At 41.5% G+C, this 22,803-nt stretch overlaps 1 protein-coding gene and 1 pseudogene across 1 annotated transcript in view; both read left to right on the top strand.

The window, feature by feature from the left end:
• The window catches only part of Fam19a4 (family with sequence similarity 19 member A4, C-C motif chemokine like), a 192,553-nt gene that overhangs the window by 24,904 nt on the left and 144,846 nt on the right, over window positions 1-22,803 (top strand). The window lies entirely within an intron of this gene.
• Window positions 22,109-22,207, top strand: LOC111816353 (annotated as a pseudogene).

Raw genomic sequence — 22,803 nt, 5'->3', positions numbered from 1 at the left:
GTTCAGGGTCTCACTACTAGATCGGACTCATAGTGATCCACCTGTTTACAGCCTCCCAAGTGCTGGGATTATAGGCGTGCGCCACCACGCCCAGTCTCAATTGCCATCTCAGCGTGCCCTGGGTGTGGGGGAGGGTGGTGGCACAGTGGGCCCAGGGATGGAACCCCTGGCCCCTGCGCCTGCTTGCTGGTACTTTAATTGGATGTGCTATTTGGCCGGGCCTAATTAACCTCTCTGAACACAGATTTCCTCAATTATATAGGGATAGCCGTTTCTCCTCCCGATGATGTGTGCTGTGAAGATTCTACCGGCATCTTACTGGATGTGTATCCAGTAAACATAGACACACATAAATGCTCATCACTTAGAATATGTGCTAACTCCTTGTGTTAGGTTGAAGGAAAATTTTCAGTTGGTTGAACAAAAAAGAAGTTCAGTTACTAAACAAATGGGTAATTTTCCCTTTTTGCATCAGCTGAGAAAGTAAACAGCAACAATTTTTGTTTCACATAGATGTTCATTAAAATAGCAAGTACCTTGGGTTGGTAGTGTTGTTCATCTGTTTAAGCTTTAATATTACACAAGGGAAATTGCAGAAGCTGAGAGAGCCTGTCCTATTCTTAATGCTCTTCAAGAGTAGGGAGAGATGGGGCCCACTGTGGGTACAGAGGATGCCTGGCCCTTCAGAGGCGCGTTTGGCTCCTGTGCGCGTGCCCTCTTCCACATGGGCCACTCCCTGGAGGTGGTGAGCTCTGCGTGTAGCTGGGCTGTGGAAGTGTCCTCATCTCCACTGATAAAGTGCACTGGACCTGGTGCCTCCCAGAGGGAGGTAGGTGGGGACACTCGCAGGGGAGGGGGGCAGCGTTGCATTAGGGGTGCTGTTTGATAAGCAGGTGGGGAATCAGCAGATTTAAAAGACTGAAGGACAAGACTGTGGAGATAAATTGGCTCACCCTGGTCCTTTTAGCCATTCTTAACTAGAATCAGTGCTTAATACATCACATTTCCTCAGCGAATGTGCCTCTCCCCACCCTCTCTTTTCTTCTTTTAAAGAATGTTAGCGTCCCCAGCTACTTAGTGCTAATACGAAATACCGTTTCTGAGGGGTCTTGATCTCAGAAGGTGTAACATGCAAGGAAAACTAGTAACATGGCTTTGTTTGACTCATGGTCCGAAGCTGGGATTCTGGGTGTGAGTGCTACACCCGCCCTGGGGCAGGCAGCTTGCATTATAGATGAGGGAGGGAGAGCGTCTTGCTCGCTGCTGTGCCTCTGTTTTTTGCTCTTGCTGCTTTTGTTGTCTTAGCTGCCTTGAACTACTGCCCTCTGCCACGTGCCACTCCGCCTTGGAACCAGCTGAGGATGGTCTGAAACCTCCACCAACTGTGAGCTAAATAAGCCTTTCCTTTCTTAATTCTGGGTGTCTGCAGTTTTGTCTCAGCAAGGAGAGAAAAGGAGCCCAAACAGCCTCCCAATATACACCACCATAACTCACTTTTAGGTTATGATAAATTAGTAAAGCACCTATAGTTTTTAAAAGGCATTTTTTAACTTCAGTGATGTGCCATGATTCTGATATTATTTGACTGACTCACACTTGCCAGTTGTGGTCCTCACAGGCTTACATCTTACCTTGGTTCCAGCTTACCCTCTCTTCCAATTGGCTCCATACCTAGGAGACAGGCTTTGTTTTTCCATGTATGTAATTTTCCAGGTGTGCTTTCAGTGCTTAGTGAGTTGGCTTAGATTATGTTCATGATTATGTTTAAGAATTATCTTTTAAATTGAAATCACTACTTGAAAAAATCACAAAGTTTCACATGAAAAATAAATCCAGAATTTGGGAAACACAAGCTGTTTTAGTTCTGTCTCTCTCCACCCTTGGAGATGGGCATTTTTCACTTTTTCTCTCTCTACTGGGTGACTTCCCCAATTTTGGCTTGGATTATGTTCATGGTGAAAACATGTCTAATCTGTGGCATTCCTTTGAGAGGAGGAACTGTTATCCTTTAGGCTTGTGATACTCTTTTTTTACAGTTATCTATTATTATCTATTATAATTCATATAACCTTGTTTCAATGCCTTAATTCCCTTTTTTATTAATTTTATTGAGAAACAGCAATGAGACAGTTTCAAAACTGATTAATAGGACAGTTTCAATAATTAATACATTGCATATTGTTATCTCCTTAGTGGCTATTCATAGTACAAGATGCAGACATGATATCCTGTTCAAATGCTATTAGTATAAATCTTTCTTCTCATTGAATTAAGAGAAAGCTGTATATCTATCCTATTTTGTATATACAGATACAAAATGGTCCTTCCTTTGTATCCCCTTTTGTTGCTTAGTGTTGTCAGAGAAGGGTATCCCATTGCCATTTAAATATTGTAAGTGCGTGAATTCAGAAAAATACCCCAATGCAGTCCGGTAGTCCATAATAGTGTGATACTCTTGCTGTGATATAGCTTTGTGTCTTCAGAAGTCACTATGCAGAGGTGTTTAGAGTTTGCATGCACTGGTAGAAATAAGTGACTGCTATTGTGAAAAGAAATTGGGTTGCCACTCCTTAAATATTCAATGATAAGAAATAGGAAATTTCAGTTTTACTCATGAAGAGCGTTACTAGCATGAGATGAGTTTTAGTTAGTCGTTATTAATATATTATTAAGAAGCACCAGGGCAAATCCTATACCTTGCCTGTTATCCTGTTCCTGCTCCCTGACCCTGGAGGTCTGTTTTGCTACCTGTTCCTGTTTGCCTGAGCGACAGGTACTTGGCTGTGGAGTCCCTCATGGTCCCTCAACCAGCAGGACCGGAGCTGAGGTTCCGGCTACCTTGGTTTCTTTCCCTCCATGCTGAAGTGCTTCCCTGGCTGTGTGGCTTATTTCTACCTATGCTCTCTGTCTGCACTTTCCTAATGTGAGTGAGGCATATTTATTATTACTATTCTATCCTTAGGAAGGTGGAAGCTAGCACTTGGGTTGCTTGCCTCTGCCTGTGGTGGTTTCTCCTTGAAGTGGAAGTGGAACCTGTGGTGTGCGCTCTCTGGCGTGGTGTGTTCACGCTTCATTTCCACTCTGAACAGGGTTAGGGATCATGTGTGGGTTACTGCTCCACATTATCCTGCTAAGCAGATGGAGCCTATAGGACATAAAGGCTGTCTGATAGGTAGAAAATATAGCTCAAGAGCTGGGGATGTAGCTTAGTGACAGACCAGACATACTTTCGTGGGTAGCTTGCCCCACCTGTGTGAGACCTCAACTCAATCTCGGCACCCTGTCCCCACTAAAAGAAGAAATGGAAGGACTACAGTTCAAGAGACTGTTGCTGAAATATAGGTTAAGACATAGTTCTGGAAGAGTCTGGAAGTCTGTCAGGTTAGGTAGGCATGGTGAGGAACATGTCAATCTTTGGGGAATATTGTGTGAGGCTACCCTAGTGGCTTGTCCTATTCCTTTGTGCTATATTAGGCATTGGCTCTTGGAATTACTCCATTTTATTAATTAAAATATGACATAAGTTATAAAACATTCTTATTCTGAAGTGTAAAAAAAATTCCAGATGAAGCTGCCTCAAATTTCCTAGTCTTTCCCTCTGACTCTGCTTCTCTTCAGGTTTCTCCTCAGAAGTAATCACTGCTGTTTGGTGTGTTAATCAGGTAGGATTATTTTATCTGCATGCTGTCAGGAAAGACTCCTACTCAGGTTAGCCTGTTTTTCCTCAGAACAAGAAGTCTTGGGGGTGTAAACCAGAGCTGCTTCAACTATTCATAGGTTTTGCCATTTCTGCCTCACTCTTTTAGTTTGAAATTTCTATTTCACACAGTGACAAGATGGTATAGTTCTAGATAGCATGTCTTTACACCAGTAGAGAAGGACAGGAAAGAGCAAAGGAAAGAGAGATGTGGCAGATGGCAGGTGAGTCTGGCCCTTTTATTTTAATTATTGTTTTTAATATAAGAGTAAAAAATAAACAAAAACCAAAAATGATACTGAATTTCAAAACAAGATGTTACGAAATTAATAAGGATTGTTATACTACATACTGTTATCATCAAGGTAGTTGCTCAAATTACCAGATACAGGCACGGAAAGTTGATCAAACATTATAAGCACTAACTGTTCCTTTAAATGAACTAATAGAAATTAGTACTACAGTTATCTTGGATATCTTACGTATATATAATTTTTTTCCTTTCTTTTTGCAGTACCGGGGATTGAACTCAGGACCCTGCGTTTGCCTGGCAAGCACTTATTCTACTGAGCTATCTCCCTGACCCTTTCCTTTCCTTTCCTTTCCTTTCCTTTCCTTTCCTTTCCTTTCCTTTCCTTTCCTTTCCTTCTTTCTTTCTTTTCTCCTTTTCCCCATGCCTGTTGTTCTTTCCTTTTGAGCAGTCTCTTTCCCTATCACAATAGTTATTGTACCTTTTGGATTTTATTTACTCCTTCAGTTTCTTTTTTCTTTTTCTTTTTCTTTTTTTTTTGTGCAGGGTCTCACTGTGCAGCTCAGACTCGTAGTGATCCTCCCGATTTCTGTCTCCCTAGTGCTGGGATTACAGGCATGTACCACCATGCCTGGACTCCACTGCAAGCTCAGTGTGACTGGGGATGGGGCTGGCACAGCATGTGGTGCCAAGGATTGAACCCTGGCCCCTGTGCTTACTTAAGCAAGTGTTTAGTCCACTGAGCTATCTCTGTGGCCCTTTCTATTTTCTTATAGTAGGGAGAATCTAATCTTTTTTTTTTTGTTGTTTTGTTAGGAAAGCAATACTCTGGGGAAGGTAGGCCCACTGAAGTTGGTACATGCAGTTAGTCGAAACTGGGTTACACACCTAATCTGGAGAAAAATGTTTCAGGCAATAAGGAAGATGGGGAGAAGCAATGTTGGGTAAGCATTAAGCCAGAGTCTGTTTATCCAGTTTCTTCATGAATTTTTGTACACATGGAATTTTCTCTGTCATTTAATATAAACAACATCTACTCTCGATAATTACTGGAAATTTCTTTCTTGTCAGTTTATCTTAGCAGTTATGCTCCACATCAGCACATTTGTCAGTTTTGTGCCTCTTACTGCATATTATTCCATAGTTAAGTGTGTACTGCACTGAGTTTAACTCTGTTGTTCTGTACTCTTCTGTGGAATGATTGGATGCATACTCTTATAACATTTGTGCAGTTAAACAAGAAGCTGATTTTCAGAGCCATGCTATATTCGGTTAGCAATTTGCTGGGTTTCATTTTAGAAATCCAGTTTTCTTCATATTATGTCTGGAGTATAAAAATACATCAAGTTGTTGCTATCACATACCGAAACTCTGCTGATTTTAACCACATTGCATAGAAATCAATCTAGATTATGTTGAACTGTTGCCTTTTTTGGTAAAATAGAAGATACAGAAAATAATTGAACTCTTTGGGGTTGGCTACTTTAGAAACATGGAATTTTGAGTTTTTCAGCAGTGCTGAGCGTGGTTCTGTTGTGGCTTGAGTTTTTTCTTCCCTACTTAGCTCTCATAGAATCCTTTGTTATTTATCATTTAGTCATCGTTGTCAGGGTTTGGGCCCCTTCAGAGTCCCTCCTGTTCTCTGTTATGATTGCTGTTGCAGTGTATGCTAAGGATCAAAGTGTGAGAATTGTATGTTAGACAAGAGTGAATTCATGTACATCCATAGTGTTACAAGTGAAACACAGAAGTTTGTGTGAGGAAGTTATGATTGACTTGTAGCTCAGTGTAATGTTTCTTGTCCTTTTTCTTTCCACTCTGTTCCAGAAGCTTAAGGTTATTATTTAGTAGACTTCTGTGAAGGTAGGATTGCTGGTCAACTTTCTTTGAAAATTAGGAAAAGAGAGAAACACACACACACACACACACACACACATACACACACCCTGCATCAAAACAAAAGCAGAGAGAAAAACTTGTTAATAGATGCTTGGTGATAGGTGTTCTTTCCCCTTCAGCAAATGAGAGGCTAAGATCGTTTTTGTAGTGGGTGAAGCCTTAATGCTGAATTTGTTCTTTGTCCCAGAATGCTGTGGGTGGGATCAGGAATCCTGAGTCTGGTACCTGTTCACCCCACAAGGACCTCTGAGAATTGACTGAGTATTCAGCTATAGCTTTGTGACAGTTGGGAAAACTATCTGTCCCTCTGGGATGCTCTAGGCTTCCCAGGTCCTGTAGTGAAGTCATTAGTAATTCCCAGACCTCCAAAGCCCTGTCCCACCTGGCCTCTTGACGTAATCTCCTGTCACTCTCATTCCTGATCACTGTTTGGGCCATGCTGGCCTCCTCACTGTTGCTCAGAGAACATCTTCACCCGAAGGCTGCTTTCCTCTGCCCAGGGCAATCTTTCTGCCTGCAGTTGTCCTGTTTCATGGAGTCCTTTGGCTAAGTGTCTCTGTGGAGATGGCATTTTGCCTGCCATGTCACTTTCTCTTCTCATGCATTACCTTATAATTCTTTATCAAATGTCATAATTACCTGACATATTTTATTTTTCTGTTGTTTTTTGTTTCACCTTGAAAGAATTTTTATAGTTATGTTTCCTGCATGATAACTAGCACATAGTAGACCTACAGTAAACATTTGCTATGTGCGTGTGGGACAGGCATGTGCCTTACTTATTTCTGTATTCTCAGAGCTGATGAATATGCTTAGTGGCAATAAAAACAGTATCACTCAAGGCTGATTGAGACTTCTTATGCTCTAGGCTCTGTTCCATGTGCATATTTTGTAAGTGTTAATTCACCTAAAACCCTTTGATGCATAGGTCCTGTTATTTTCTCCATCTGTGGTAATAAAGAAACTGAGGTATGATGCTTGAGCAGCTACTCAAAGGCCTGCTGGTGCAATGCGCCTCCTTCCTGGGCAATCTTCTATGTCTTGACTCCCTTGCCCTCTCATCTTTGCCTCTGGTAAGCATGCAATAAATACTTGATGCATCAAAATTAATAGTTAATAAAGGGTCAGAGACCAGAGTAAAGGTAGAAGGGTGCTAATCTGGTTGTGTAAATGAAAGAAAGGACAGGAATTAGCATGATCTTGAGGAGGCAGAGGCTCAGCCCCTTCTTCCTGCCAGCACTGCCACAAAAGAAAGATGGCATTTTCATGGGGTCTGGGAGGGTGAGTCTTCTAGGCAGAAAGGAGGAAAGTGGGGCATCCTGGGAAAGTGGCAAGACCCAATTATCAAGCAATGAAAATATCCAAACAGATATGCAGAAGGGAAACAAGATGTCTGTAACTGAGTTAGCCTACTCCTGTGTTTTAAACATAGCATACCCATGTCTGTTAATGCTTGAAGATATACTTTTAGAATGCCAGCATGGGGAAAACACGTTTTCCTTAATCCTGTCTTAGATAATAAAAATAATCAAGGCTAACAGAGAGATATAAACATGGTGACACTCCAATATTGTGTCTCTTTGACACTGTAAATTAAAATATCACTTAGTCATTCAGAATCATGGTGCCGTCCACTGTGCTTTGTGCCGCCATGCCTCCACAGAAGCCAAGTGACTCGCAAATGAACCTTTACAGTTTTTGAAGAACCGTCTGTCTTTTGTAGAAGGGACAAGGGTTTTTCTGGAGCAGTTCTTTCTGAACCCTATTCAAAGCACACAGGATTTCTAGATTCAGAAGGACTAATTACTCTGATCTGGAATCTGAGATGTGGCAGGGTCTTTTCTCCCCTTTCATTCCTTTTTCTCCCACGCTGCTGAACACCTGAAGTCTTGCTATTGCTGGTTGTTGTGTTTCTTAATAGATGATGATGCTAAGGTGGGTGGCATCATGACATCTTGCAAACTTTGTTGATGCATTTCAGTGACTAGGGATTGAGGACTAGGAACTCTGAAATGGGTTGTGAGTATGTCGACTTTCATTCCAAAGCTGAAGCTTGGCCTGTTCAGTTAAGGGCTTTGAAGCTGGTCTTGGGGAGTGGTGATGAGTTACACTCCCAAGCCCAGGTCTGAACTGGTGGAGAGTGAGCCACAGAGTCAGGTGAGAGCAGAGCAGCTGTGTGGCCTGAGCAAAGCCAAAGCAGGGTGAGGACGCCCTTGAGGGCTGTGTAGCAGCCAGGGGCATGGAGCCACTTCTGCTTGCCAGCAGTCTGCAGGCCTCTGCAAAGGACATGGCTGTCTTGGCTTGGGGTTGCCCAATGCCAATGTCCTGGGGCTCCAAAGAGAGTGGGGGCTCAGTCAGTCCTTCAAATTCTTAATTCCAGCAGCCACTCCTCTTCAGTTGCTTGGCCCTGGCACCATGTGGCATGAAAGCGCCATCACCCTCCACACCATGTCATCCTACTGTCCTGTGTTGGCTTCACTCAGCCTCAAGACTCAAGTTAGCACCGACTCTTCATTTCTTTCTATCCTCTTTACCCAGCCCAGTATCTAAGACTTCAGATAGGAATTTGAAGGAGTGCTCTGCAGCCTCATGCCTCAGAAGCCCAGGAGGGCCGGGAAGAGACACATTGCTTGAGTCCCGTGCACTTTCGTATTTTAGGAGTCTCTGAGTCTGAACTCAGAAAGCCTCATGGTCCCCTGAGGAGAGTGACATTTGCTCACCCTGTCCAATAGATCCAACCTGTGTTCTATGAAGTATGATTGGAATATACCCTGAGTGTTTAAATAAAACATATTATTACAGTAAAAAGCATGTTGCAATGAATTATCTTCAGAATACCCTCTATCACTTAGAACACACATATCCCACCATTCTTGTCACTTCTTGAGGCAGTTGTAGAAGTCTCCTTCTATGTCTTTATGAAATGAGACAAAAATATAATCAGCACTGCTGCCAAGCACTATCCAGTGGGAAGGTGGGCTCATAGAAACATTACTGTATGTCCAGATCCACCTTGTTTCCCAGATCTGGACCTTGGGCTCTTCCCAAGAGATGAAATGACCTGGAAGATAAATGCTTTGAACTGGTTCAGGACATGGAGGCAGCTGCAACAGTGCAAGTAAAGACACTCCTGAAGAAGGACTTTCTGGACTGTTTTCTGACCTGCTTTAAGCAGTAGTAGTGTTATTAGTGTATTCTAAGTGAGGGCAGCACTTCAAAGGGGATTAATAGTAATGTGTCTTTTGCTGTAACACATTTTTAAAATTTAAGCATTCACCTTGTTTTGATCACAGCTCATACACACACATCACATTATCATGCTGGGTCAATGCCAGATGTTAAACTTGTGTGAACTTGTCGATCAGACCTCGGTAATTTGGAAGGAAAGAATTTATTTTGAAAGACTGAAGGGCGGGGAGGGCAAGAGTGTGGACAGTCCTGCCCAGGGGTGTTGAGCCCTGGAGAATTCTCCAGTGCGGAGCCTTAGGAGAAGCAGGAGCCGAGGGACCCACTGTGAATGAGAGTTGGCCTGGTGTTTTGGTTGCTTATTGCTGTGTAAGAACGTACTCCAGAGCTCAAGGCAGCACTTTACCTTGCCACCACTGTGGATGAGGAATTCTGCTCTGCTTGTTAGGTGGTGGCTCCTCACACAGGCTGCACTGCGTGGTGGCATTCAGTTGGGTCTTGGGATTGCCAGGGCTTCACTCCTATTTCTGTTTTGGGGGCTGATTTTCCTGGCAGGCACGGCTCAGCCAGGTTCCTTTGTGTAGTCCCAGGGCTTTTCAGAGACTCTGTTCAGTGTGTTTGGGGGTTTGTGCTTCCTAAGTGTGGCTTAAAATAAAAAATAAGCATCCTGGGAGCCAAGAAGTGGCAGATATACATCTCTTGTGGCCTGTGTCTAGAAGCTGTCATGGTGTCATCCCTGCATTGTTATATCGTTCAGAGTTATCAGAGCCTGTTCAGACTCAAAGGGAGGGGACAACAGACCTCATCTCCCCCCAAAGGGGTGCCAAAGCATGTGTAGACATCTTTAATCTGCCACAGTGAGTTACCACCTTCTAGATCAACCTATTGGCCCAATATGATGTAAGAGATCAGGAAAGGAAATACAGGGTTTTAAGCAAATTTTCTCCTAGGATAACCAAGGGAAGAAATGTGATGGAAAAACCTACCTGCATTCTACTCATAAGCAGGAGTAGTTATTGCTCCATTTCTTTGGAAGGATAGCTTATGCTAGGAGTAGGAAATCTATTTAAGGGAGAAATTCTAGAGGGCTGTTTTTATTTTCCTTCCTAGTTTTTTTATTTGCCATTCTCCTTTGGCAGAGGATTCTAATGAATCAAATTGGGTGAGTTAATGAGGTGAAAAGACAGGTAGTCTCGTCCTGTCCATTAGGAGCAGTGCATGTTAGTCCAAATCAGCATGGCTGAGGAGTGGCAGAGGGCTGGGGCTGGGGCTCAGGGCTGGGGGTGATGAATTGTAGCTTTAGCTTCTCGCTGATGACAAGAGAGGTTATGGCCAGAGCCACTGATGCTGGATGTAGGAAGTGTTACAAGGACAGAGCATATTTGGGTGGTTGGTGGGGGAAGAACATAACTCAGTGTGCCTGTCCCTTTTTATTTTAATCCGTGTTCAGTGCTGTTGCCACCAAGGTGAGTTGGCATAGCATAGTCCACAAAAAAGCTGCATAGTAGAATGAAAAGACTGCTGTTTCTGCTTTATTGATTTAAGATACCTGTGTCCTGGGGGAAAGGCATATAGGTCACAGGGAACTCCAGTTACATCTTGTAGCTAAAAGACTAAAAATGTAGGAGGGAGGACATCCTTTTTATTGTTGGATACATGGGTGGCTGAGAGTGAGAGAAAACACTCTCTGATTCATTCTTTCTAACCTTGGGCCTGGCATTACAACCACGTGTGGAGTAGGGCTTCAGAAAATGCTGGACAGATTAATTTCGTGTGTATCGCTTTAGCGTGGAGAAGACAGATTCCTGCAGATATGGCCAGGCAATGTAGTATGGCAGCTAATATCACAGGCACTGAGGCGAGACTCCTTATGGTTAAACCTTGGTCCTGTTATTAAATAGCTGTGGAAACTTCTCAACTATAAAATGGAGGAAGTAATAGCATTTACTTTTAAAGCATAGTTATGAGGATGAAATGTATATTACATATAAAGTACAGTAACTGCTTCAAGAGTGAGGGCTATTAGCAACAATAGTTTGTCTCTTCTAATGCCACCCCTGTCATTAGTTTTTGACATAAATCAGGACTTAAAATGTTTGATGAGTGAATTCTACCTGGACTTTGTTTAACCTTTGGAGGACAAGTTCAAAGTAGGCACCGCCCTTGAAAGTGATAAGTGTTTCTAAATCGTGCTGCACATCTGGGAAATGAATGTGGATTGTATGACCCAGTGATTTCACATATTCCTGGGTGCAAATCCACTAATTTGGAGCTGGTGGCCTTTGAAAAGCCCAGTGCTTCTCAGACTCCTCTGAAAATTAATTGGAGATGACTGTGTGCGTTGTGTTGGGTGACAGTCACACATTTGCGATTCAGCTCTGGGACAGGTGGCCTTGTGCTAGCAGGGAAGAAGATAGCAGTGACAGTTGTGAAACCACAGAGACCTGATGCACATTACAAGTTCTGTGGGTTCTGTGTGTGTTCCACCCCTTAAGATCACATTCTCCCTGGACTTGGAAATGTGGCAGCCCTTTCTTGGTGTTGGGTTTTCATGCAGATTACAGTATCCTTGTGTTGGTAGCATAGGTTGGAAATGTGAGACAGAGTAAGTTCAAAGTTTGAAAGAAGCACACTTCAGTATTTTAGGAGATAACAGCAACCTGAAGCAAGAGGAGCAGCTGTTGCTTGATCTAGCCATGATATATAGGGTATGCCCCATGGTGTGGGGCATCAGGCCGATTTGGCAGGCATAGTGCCACCCACGTGTGAATTGAAAAGATCTCCCATGAGGAATAGCATTGGCTCATCTGGCACATCTGCTGCAGGTAAGCTAGCTTTCTATGTGAGGAAGGCTGGGGCTTTATTTTTCTTTTTCCCCCACCATATTGGTTTTGTGTGAATGTTATTAGCCAGTTTACATGCTTGCAAATGGAAGGAAGCGGATTATAATAACTTTTATTTACTCTCCTGACTACTGACCTGGGTTTGCACATGTTTTTTTCTAAATCTAGTCAGGGCAGAGGCTCACTTTCTGGCTGGGGAAGTTTTACAGATCCAGCCTACGTTTGTCAGGATGGTGCTTTTGTTTTACTATCTCTATCTTTTTAGGGGGCTTAAGCCTGAAGAAATAAAGAAATCTATTAGGAGACAAGATAATAGCACACCAGAGCTGCTAATTGGAAACAGGAGGGGTTCAGAGAACGGGCTAAGATAGTAGTGGTGAACCTATGGCATACATGTTATTTATTTTTGAGACAAAAACATTGTCTCAGTTACTCTTCTCTCATTGCTGGGACAAGTACCCGACAACCAAAATAAAGCAACGAATGGTTTATTTAGCTCCCATACTGGGCTGGCTCCAAGGCAGAGTGGAACATGGCAGAGAGCAACCTTTCTTTTTCTTTCTTTCTTTCTTTCTTTCTTTCTTTCTTTTTTTTTTTTTTCTCTGAGTCAATACAGTTATTTTATTCTTGGCATGGCAAGAGCCTCAGACAAGGTGCTTGTCTGTAAATTCTGAATAATCTGTTGTCAGAACAGCAAAACTTCAATCTCTATACTGTATTTCTTCATAGGAGGTAGGGTGTAGTTGTGCAGAAAATGGGAAAGAGATCAGATAAAGCAAAACAAGAGTGTAGAAGACCAAAGATTATTTTCTTAAGTGATTGCCTGGCATAGCCTCTAGGATTGCACTGTTTCCTACAATGAAATGAAGTGGATATTTAAGGCCACCTTTCTGCCTAGTAGCATGGTTATTTGTGTCTTTGTCTCTTCTCTTATTTTTTTTCATAATTTTATTGAGAAACAAATAGTAATGAGACAGTTTCAAACCAAATTGGTAGGACAGTTTCAATAATTAACACATTGCATACATTCTTCCTAGTGGTTAATTGCTGTACAAGATGCGGACATGATATCCTATTTACAAACACTATTATGACAAATCCCTCTATTCATTAAGAGAATATAACTACGTATCTATCCTAACCACTTTGAATACACTGGAAAAAAGAGAGCAAACTTTCATGGCAGCATGAAAGAGCAGAGAGCAAAGGGGGAGGGTCAGCAGCTCAGGCAGCTAGCCAGCCTCTCTCCCTGCCTTACATTGTAATGCAAATTACCTGCCCCAGGGCAGGTGCAACATCCACACTCACAATAATCTGAAGCTGACAAAGGATCTACAATCTGAGGTACAGAATCTCAGGAAAAAGCCTGAGGGGATTTCACTGACCTTATCAGATCCAAAAGCTACAACTCTTGTTGCATAGGTCTTGCTTTACCTTGGTCTTAACCTTCCAGCAGAAAAGTATAAACACAAAATATAAGAAGTAAAGCCATGCTGTTATGTTGAGCTGTAGGGGACTCAGGTCAACAATTTCTGACACTGCCAGTCAAGCAGAAGACCCAATACTATTATGGGCTACTGGACTCTTTTAGAATATTTTGCTGAGTTGACACACCTATAATATTCAAATAATGGAACTAAACAAAAAAGGGGATACAGATGAATGTCCATTTTGTATCTGTGTATTCAAAATGGTTAGGATAGATATATAGTTACATTCTCTTAATGAATAGAGGGATTTGTTGTAATAGTGTTTGTAAATAGGATATCAAGTCCGCATCTTGTACAGCAATTAACCACTAGGAAGAGAATATGCAATGTGTTAATTATTGAAACTGTCCTACCAATTTGATTTGAAACTGTCTCATTGCTATTTGTCTCTCAATAAAATTATGGAAGAAAAAAAACAAACCAGAAGCTGCCCCATGACTGCATGAGGGACCAACTAGACACAAAGCATAACACACATTAATGTCTGTATTGCTTTTTCTGAACTGAAATCTCAGTCTTCAGGTTTAATTGCAGTGTTGGCACCTTGTGATGTAGGCACTTGTCTCTAAAAGGCTCACTATCACTGGTCTAAGGTAACTGTGCTGCTTTCTACTTGGCGGGTAGTACTTCATGTCATGGTGGAACCAAAGAAGGTCTCTCCTGTCCCTTCCATAGCTTGGCAGTGCCTGTGTGACTGTCCATACAGCCCATATGGCCTGTCCAACCTCTGGTATTTCCTGTCAGCTTTATATAGTTTCTCTGTTTAAATTTTCTCCTTTGTCTGCCCCTACACCCCAAAGACCCAGCACCACCTTTGTGTCAGACAGTGAAGACCAGTGGCCTCCAAGTGAACACTGCTGGTGGATTAGTAGAGGTCAGAAAGCAGAGCTGGGGCTATACTTCATGGAAAGGAGGAGTTCTATTATTTGTTTTTTTTAGGAGGTTGGGGAACATTTTTCAATATGAAAAGGCTGTGAACTCATTGGAGTAGTATTTATGAAGCTTGGGTAGGTGCTGGTATGTCCAGAACCTGTTGGAAGCATTTGCATTTATATCATATAAATAGTAAAATACTCATTACCTGCTTTACCAGTTAATATTTTGTGGACTGAATCCAACTTCATCATGTGTTATTTTTGTTTATTGTTAGTTTTTAAAAAAACATTTCATGTTCCCATATGGCCTTAACATTGCTCCCCAAGTTGATCACTTACTGTGAGCAGCTCTTGCTGTGTCCAGAGGAGAAGTGGTCATTTCCACATTTAGTTTAGGTCTCTTTCCAAGTGTCACCTTCTGTGGGCCTGTGCTGTACACATTTATCAGTTTACTTCATAGGACTCAGTTAGGGTCTGTTTTTCTGTATTTATTTGCTCATGTTAAGTGTCTCACTACTAGAAAGTACACTCCATTGGGACTGGATCTTAGTTTTGCTTTTCTGAAGCATCATCTTACCATTACCCAGGCGGGGCTCACACTTGTGCGCATATGCAGTTCCCTGCCTCGGTTTCCCAAGAAGGGGGTACTGCAGGTGGTTGCTGTCATGCGCTGCTGTGGCAGAGACTTTTGTCCATTTTGTTCACTTCTGGATCCTTGTCACCTAAAATAGAAGTTGGCAGGCTACAACCCTTGTCCAGATCTGGCCCATGGTTTGTCTTCTTGAGAATGAAGAAAAATCTTTATGCTTTTAAACACTTATAAAAAGAGGTTAAAAAAATGAAGTAATAATATGAATATATCACCAAGATTGTGTGTGGGCACAAATCCTAGAAGATGGACTGTCCATTCTCTAGAGAAAGTATTTCTGTGTCTTCTCTGAGGCTGGCTATGGAGCGTGTCCTCTATAGATACTCCTCAAGTGGCTTAAAGCTGTTTGGCTCACTCAGTTTTGGGTTCTATGAGGGTTATTTTTAATGTTTTAGGTCCTTTCTTTCCTAGATTGATGCCTTACAACAAGCAGTGTTCAATACACTTTCTTGAATAAGACCCCAGACACATAAAAATCTATTGTTGGCTCTGAAAGCCATGATTGTGGTGAAATATGTTCTTGTATCTCAGAGTTACAGCACTTAACCCATCTGTGGCCATTGAAGCAGTGGGGATCATTATTGTACAGAATTTCAGTTAGGCAGGAGGAGTAATTCAAGAAACATCTTGTACAACTCTGGTTAATAATGATATATTGTGTTCTTGGAAATTGCTCAAAAGATAGATATCTGTTAAGTGGTCTCACTCAAAGAATGGAAAGATGGTAAATACCTTGATTTATCCATTCCATGGGGTATATGTGTTGGAATGTACTGTGTTGTATAGCATAAATACATACAATTTGTATTTGTCATTCAAAAAATAATCAACCCCAGGCATGGTAGCACATACCTGCAATTTCAGTACTGTGGGAGGCTGAGGCAGGAGAACAGCAAGTTTGAGCTGAACTCAAGTAACTAAGTAGTATAGTAAGACCCTATCTTGAAATTAAAAAAAAAAAAAATGAGCTCAATGCTAAGGCCCTGGTTTTAATCCCCAGTCCTGGAAAAAGAAAAGAATTAAATACTGAAAAAGTACGACAGCTCTAAATCAAGAGAAAAAAACCAAAGCTTTAAAAAGAATCATATTATAGTAAGTTGTTGAGCTGTCTCCTGGTAGTATATGAAGTATCTTAAAGAAAATCACAGGAGCTGGAGAGATAGCTTGGTGCTAAGTGCCTGCCTGGTAAGTGCCAGGACCCAGGTTCCATCCTCAGTACCGCATGCCATGCCAGCCTTGTGCTGAGCTGGCCACCGAGGCCAGGCATGGTGGTGCACCCCTGTAATCCCAGTGCTGGGGAAGCTAGACAGGATCACTATGAGTCCGAGCTGCATAGTGAGACCCTATACAAAAAAAAAAAAAAGAAAAAAGAAAAGAGAAAAAAAAGGATTAAAAAAATAAAAGAAAATCATGGATGGTGATGAATGTGATGAAAGCTCCTTGATTTTTGCCCTGGCTCTACAGGAGCACAGGCAGGATCACTGGAGGAGGGCCCAGGTCTGGGGACCTCTGTGTATGCCAGAGCTCTGCCAGGCTGGGAGCAGCAGAGTAGAAGGAAGGGAAAGGCGAGGCTGCCCTGTGGAGAGAGCAGGACCAGGGATGTCACCAAGCACACTCCATGGCAGTTTTTCTCAGGCCCTCCATGTCACTTGTATCACACCTAGGGTCTTGTTAAAATGTTGATGGTGAGTCAGTTTGGAGTGGGGCTTCAGTTGCCTGTTTCTAGCAGCCTGCCGGGTGAGTCTAAAGACACCGTCTTTTTGGATACTCTCTTTTTTTTTCAGCAAAGGACTAGAGGAGGACTTGGCAGTTTTTTTTTCCCTAATGTGTCAGCAAAGATGTGCGGTATGATAAAAATACAGCAAATGTTTTACTTTCAACATTTATTACAGTACAAGACACATTCTCATTAATCCTCCTCAAAATATCTCCTCTCCCTTCAAACGCACTTATCCCATTATTCTAGCCACTCACAGAAGCAGTGGCAATTTCTACAAACAAGAGCTTCATAGTGTGTCCTCACTACCTTATTCACCAGATCTGGCAACAATGTGCAACTTGTGGCTCTCCCCTAAAGTTAAAATGACCATGACAAGTAATAGTTTTGAATTGATTCAGGATGTCAAGGCAGCCACAACAGTGCAGTTATGACAGGCATGAAAGAGAACTTCCAGAACTGCTTCAGAAAGTGGAAGAGTGGTGGGATGAGTGTGTTGAAAGTTAGGGAGCAGATAGGTTTTGAAAGAGATGAAGGACAATGTGTCTTTTACTGTCATTGATTTTTAAAATTTAAGCATATTTATTTTTTATTTTTTGCAGTACTGGGGATTGAACTCAGGACCCTGTGCTTGCCAGGCAGACATTTATCCTCCTGAGCTATCTCCCCAGCCTGTAAACATATTTTTTGACTGTGTCTTGTATCACAGACCACATGGCCTCTGTGACAGCTGTTCAACCCTGCCTTTGTGAGGGAAAACAGGCCATGGATCGTACACAAATGAATGAGTGCCTGGGTTTTAATAAAGCTTTATTTGTACAAAGAGATGTCCAACTGCCCTTGGTTTGTGGGTCACAATTTGCCAATTGTGGGGATTATAGACCCATACTAAGTATTATCACTGTTTTCCAGTTACAGAGGACTTCCAGCATCACAGGGTAATTTTCTAAGCACTAGCTGTCATTCATTTGGACTCTGGTATAGTACAAAAATATAAAGACCTGGAAGCTTGAGGAACTGCCACAAGGGCATACAGCTACTTGGTGGCCACATCAAAATGTGATGCTGGTTCCGTGGCTCCAATCAATATTTTTTTCTTCTAGAAAGTAGGTTTTGGACTGGGCAGATAGCTCAGGGGTCTACGTGCCTGCCTGTCAAGTATGAGGAACCCCAATACCACATGCTATGCCAGCCCCGGAACGGGGCGTGGTAGCACATGCCTGTAATTCCAGCACTGGGGAGGCTGAGACAGGAGGATCACTATGGTCTGAACTACAGAGTGAGACCCTGTATCAAATAAATAAATAAATATTAAAAATTAAAAAATAGATTTCATTTTGGTGATAACTTTTGCTTTGGAAATAACTTTTCTTTTTTTTTAAAAAAAATATTTAGCCTTTCTTTATAAGGACTGCACTAGAATATAACCTCCACATGGCAAACATTTGTATGTTTAGTCTGTATTCTCACAGCCTTGAAAGAGGCCGGCTAGGTGCTCAATAGTAGGTGCTTAATGCATACGTACTGAGTGAATGGTATCACATGATTTCCCCCTCCTAATACGTGTTTAATAGGAAAAGATTTTGGAAGTAAATTAAGCAGACAATTACGCAGTTAGTGACTCTTAGAGTAAGTCCTAGAACAAAGACATTACTGCACATGGACTCCTTCCTACCTAGCAGATCACTTAACTGTTTGAAAAGCCCAGATTGCTGGGAGCTCCATTGTTAGCTTGTGGTTGCCAACAGATATGACTCCCTCTTGGATTTGAGGCTTTATTTTCCCAGCACTGGGAGTACAGTGATGGTCTATCAAACCACTTGGGTGACTGGAGGGGTGCTAACTGCTTCAAGGATAATTCCTTGGCATAGATCCAAGAGATCCAAGAGATGATCCCTACCTGGTGGTGGGGAGACTTCCAAAATAGTTCCGACATGCTGTGTGGCAGTCTCGCACCAGTACAAAGAGGGATAGCTTGCAGGTGACATAATTAGGTCACTGGGGGCAAGGATGCTTAGAAATGATAAGGAAATCTGCATGACTTGCAGATTGCCCAAGTCTTATATCCCTAACCACATGAAATAAAAGATGTGATGGTAAGGTGGGGAGCTATACCCCTTTCTTCTTTTCTATTTTTTGTGGTACTGGGGATTGAACTCAGTACCCTGTGCTTGCCAGGCAGGCACTAACTCTACTGAGCTATCTCCCTGGCCCCTTTTTTCTTATTTTGGAAAACTTGATACTGTTTATAAAAATGAAGTCTATGGCTCTAGCTGGAGTGGGGTTCCTGGTAATGATATTTTAGTTGAAGAGAAAAAATATATAATTTGCATGCAGCTCTTTTGATGCAAAGTAGAAGGGTAATTTGGTAGGTGTGCTCAAAACATCACAAATAATTTTAAAGAATGATACATGAAGATGATAAATGGTAGCTCTGAAATGAAATTTGCAAAAGTAAAGATGTTTCCACGTGGCCACGTCTGGCTCTGATCCACAGGAAGCAAGAGGGAAAATTCAGCTGCTGAAGCTGCAAAGAGACTGACCGGGCAAGTCACGCAGATTTCCTTATCATTTCCAAGCATCCTTGCCCCCAGTGACCTAATTATGTCACCTGCAAGCTATCCCTCTTTGTACCGGTGCAAGACTGCCACACAGCATCTATGGTGCGGAGGGAAATTTCTCACGAAATTATTTTTCTCTCTGCTCCACTTGAGCAGCTAAGTTGCCTAGTTTACCTTAAATGGAGAAATTGTCACTTCACAATTTTGAGGTTTACTTATGCATGGTGTTTATTATTTATCATGCCTTCTGGGAGCCTCTGGCGGGAGAGAAATGCGTTTGTTTCTGTTCCACGCTGCTTCTTTGTTCATTCACTCCTTCAACAAATATTTGAATACTGAACCGAACTAGGTTTTGTTTTCTGGATGTTCAAGGAGCTAGTAAATAAAGGAAGACAGTAAGCAAACAGGAAAAAATAAACATCAGTTAGTGATGAGTTTTAAGGAGAAAAGTGAACCAGAGTGAAAGAATTAGGGGAACAAAGCTGGCATTGAGAAGGCAGCAGTTTCAAATTGGGTCCCTCAGGAGGGTGGGTATCAGGAACCTCACCATTTGGATAAAGACCTGACAGCTAGTCAGCTATGAACCCCCTAATCCAATTACCTTCCAAAAGCCTCACCTAGAAGTGCATAGGGCTCTAGGGGGACATGTGGGTGGATATGGGCCAACTTATAATGGGAGGAACTAGCAATAATAACATAAAGCCAACCCAAACAAAGAAAACAAACAGAATCACATGGCATTAAAATAATTTTAGCAGTTGACTCTTGGGGCTGGGGAGATAGCTCCGTGGTAGAAGCACCTGCCTGGAAAGCTCAAATGCCTGAGGTCAATCCCCAGTACTGCATGCTGTGCCAGCCCCAGAAACCTAGGCATGGCGGTACATACCTGTAAACCAAGTGCTGGGGAGGCTGAGACAGGAGGATCACTGTGAGTCTGAATTGTGTAGTGAAACCCTGTAATACATTTTTTCTTAAAGAAGTTGACTCTTGGAGGTAATTTTCAATAAACAACAACAATTAGGAAATTTTTGGTCATTAGTGTTGAGTAAACTGTGCTGTTGTCATTAGCAGAGCATACAACTGACCTCCGGCCTAAGTTCATTTGCAGACCAAAAATTAGAGAAAAAGAAAGGCTGCAAGGACAGCCAACATTTTGGCTCTAGCCTTTCAAGGTTGATGAGGACTCAGGACATAGGAGAACCTGTACTGTAACATCATGTAACTCAGTTGTATCCCAAATTTTCTGATCAAGGATATTATGGGGCCACAGAAGAAAGTGATCGTGGTCATATAGACTGTTAGACAGCATATCAAGGAGTTCATTCAGTGAGAGATATATGTAGTGTAGACTTGCCGTGGTTTTGTTACATTCACCATAGTAGGTAAATTTGCCAGAGCCAGTGCTCAAATGTTTGCTAAGTTGGCTTAACTCAGTAACGCTTTACATCCTACTCACAGTTTGGGTTACCTTTTTAAAAAATGCAAACATTTGGTTTCTCTGGATAGTTTAGAAAGACAGCTTCAGCAGCCAAAGGGAACTAGTAGTTTCTCAAAGCTGTCCACACCTGCCATATTAAGAAACAACAAGCATAATACATTTTTATTTTGCTAACATGGGGCTCAATAGGATTGGAAAATTAATACCAGTAGAGATTTTCTGCGGGCAGTTTCCATGGTGGAATTACTGAGGAAAGGTTCACAAATACCTTTTCAAGTGATGGATTTGACAGCATTGTCTTTAAATAGAAGACAGAGAGCCATGAGGTTCTTACCCTGGTTTAAACGTGTCAATATTTTCTCATTTTTTCTTTCAAGTAGAAAGTTAGCTATGGGTAAAACACCTGAAGGAAATGTGGGTGCTGGGAAAGTGCCCTTGATGGCTGCCATTTTGGGGGAAAGGTTGCAAATTCAGGGTGGCAGTGGTATTTGTTATCAGGGATGGCGCTTATAGAACTCACCATGCTTATTTTCTGTTGAAAAAAAAATTAATAAGATGGGATGTCTTTATTGACCATCAGCCTCCAGCCTTCATGCCGCATCCTTGCATTGGTGCTGTGCTTATGACCTCAGCATTATCCCACATGGCTCGGAGTTTGCCCCTAAATGAACAGCATGATATATTTTGGCAGGAGTCCAGAAGTTATTGATTTTTGGTCATGTTTTTCAGCCTCGGGGAATGTATAGATGACATTATTATAGAATTTTAAAAGGATCTTCAATTGGAAGTATTGACTGTTAAAACAACACAGTTGTGAATAAAATTATGTACAGAATCAGTTTCCACAGGGCTACTGAAGTCCACCCATGTTTGTGTACCACCTAAATTGTTACCATTGTGTGGCATAGCCTAGGTGTGTTTTGTAATTTCCCAGCATCACCAACTTTGAAATGAAGTTCTTCACCAGCTTTAAAAAAAAAATTATTTCTTATTTTTGTTGCATAAAGTGAGTCTAATAACACTGTATTTATTTAGCTGACAGACTTTATATTTATTCTATGAAACAGGATGCTTTGCTATATGTGAAACATATGCATAGGTTGTGGAATGGCTAAATCAAGCTGTTTAATATGCACAGTATTTCATGTAATGCTTTATTGTGGTGAGAACCTTTAATATCTTTTTTTAAAAAAAATGATAAACAATGAAACAGATTAGTAGGACAATTATAATAGTTGATACATTGTTTCTTGCCATCCTTGATGCATTTCCAGTTTCTAAACATGTTAGTAAGACAGCTATGATAGTTGATACATTGCATGTTATTGTCCTCAGTATTAATTAGTGAGGGGCTGGGGATATACTTGACTGGCAGGCACAAGGTCCTGAGTTCGATTTCCAGCCTCCCCTCAAATGCTTAAGTATTAATTAGAGTACAAGATATAGGCACGATATCTTGTGTAAATACTGTTAGAACAAAGCATTCTTTTCAAGCAACTAAGAGTGCTCGCTTTTGCAGCACATATATTAAAATTGGAACGATACAGAGAAGATTAGCATCCAAGGAGCTAAGAGAACCTCACTATAAAACTATCTCTTTTTGAATTTTATTTTAAATAGTAAAGTATCTTAACTACCTTATGTGTACATATATATTTTCCTTTTCCCTTTCTTCCTTTCCCTTGTCCCAATCACATTTTGTCTTTTCTTTTGCTGTTTTTTTTCCTCAGTACACCATATCTGTTGTACGTTTCAGATCCTATTTGCCTGTTCAGTTTCTCACACGAGGGAGCCATTATGGTGTTTGCACATGTAGATCTGATTTATTTCACTTATGTAATATCTTCTTTAATAATTTCTAGTATATAGTATATTGTTATTAACTGTAGTCATCATGGTGTACAATAGACCTCGTGAACTTATTTTTACCAGTGTAGCTAACAATTCCTATCATTTGTCAAATATTTCCTCATTTCTTTCTCCACCCACCTCAGACCTCTGGTAGCTTCAACTTTACACTCATACAAACTTGTATGAGTTTGACTTTTTTTCCCCATAATTTTATTGAGAGACAAATAGCAGTGGGACAGTTTCAAATCAAATTGGTATGACAGTTTCAATAATTAACATGTTACATACATTCTTCCTAGTGGTTATTTGCTGTACAAGATGCGGACATGATATCCTATTTACAAACA

This window comes from Octodon degus, unplaced genomic scaffold (assembly GCF_000260255.1).
Source record: "Octodon degus isolate 3935 unplaced genomic scaffold, OctDeg1.0 scaffold00030, whole genome shotgun sequence".
NCBI lineage: Eukaryota > Metazoa > Chordata > Mammalia > Rodentia > Octodontidae > Octodon > Octodon degus.
Note: the sequence above shows the minus strand (reverse complement) of the source record. Positions and strands in the feature narration are given on the sequence as shown.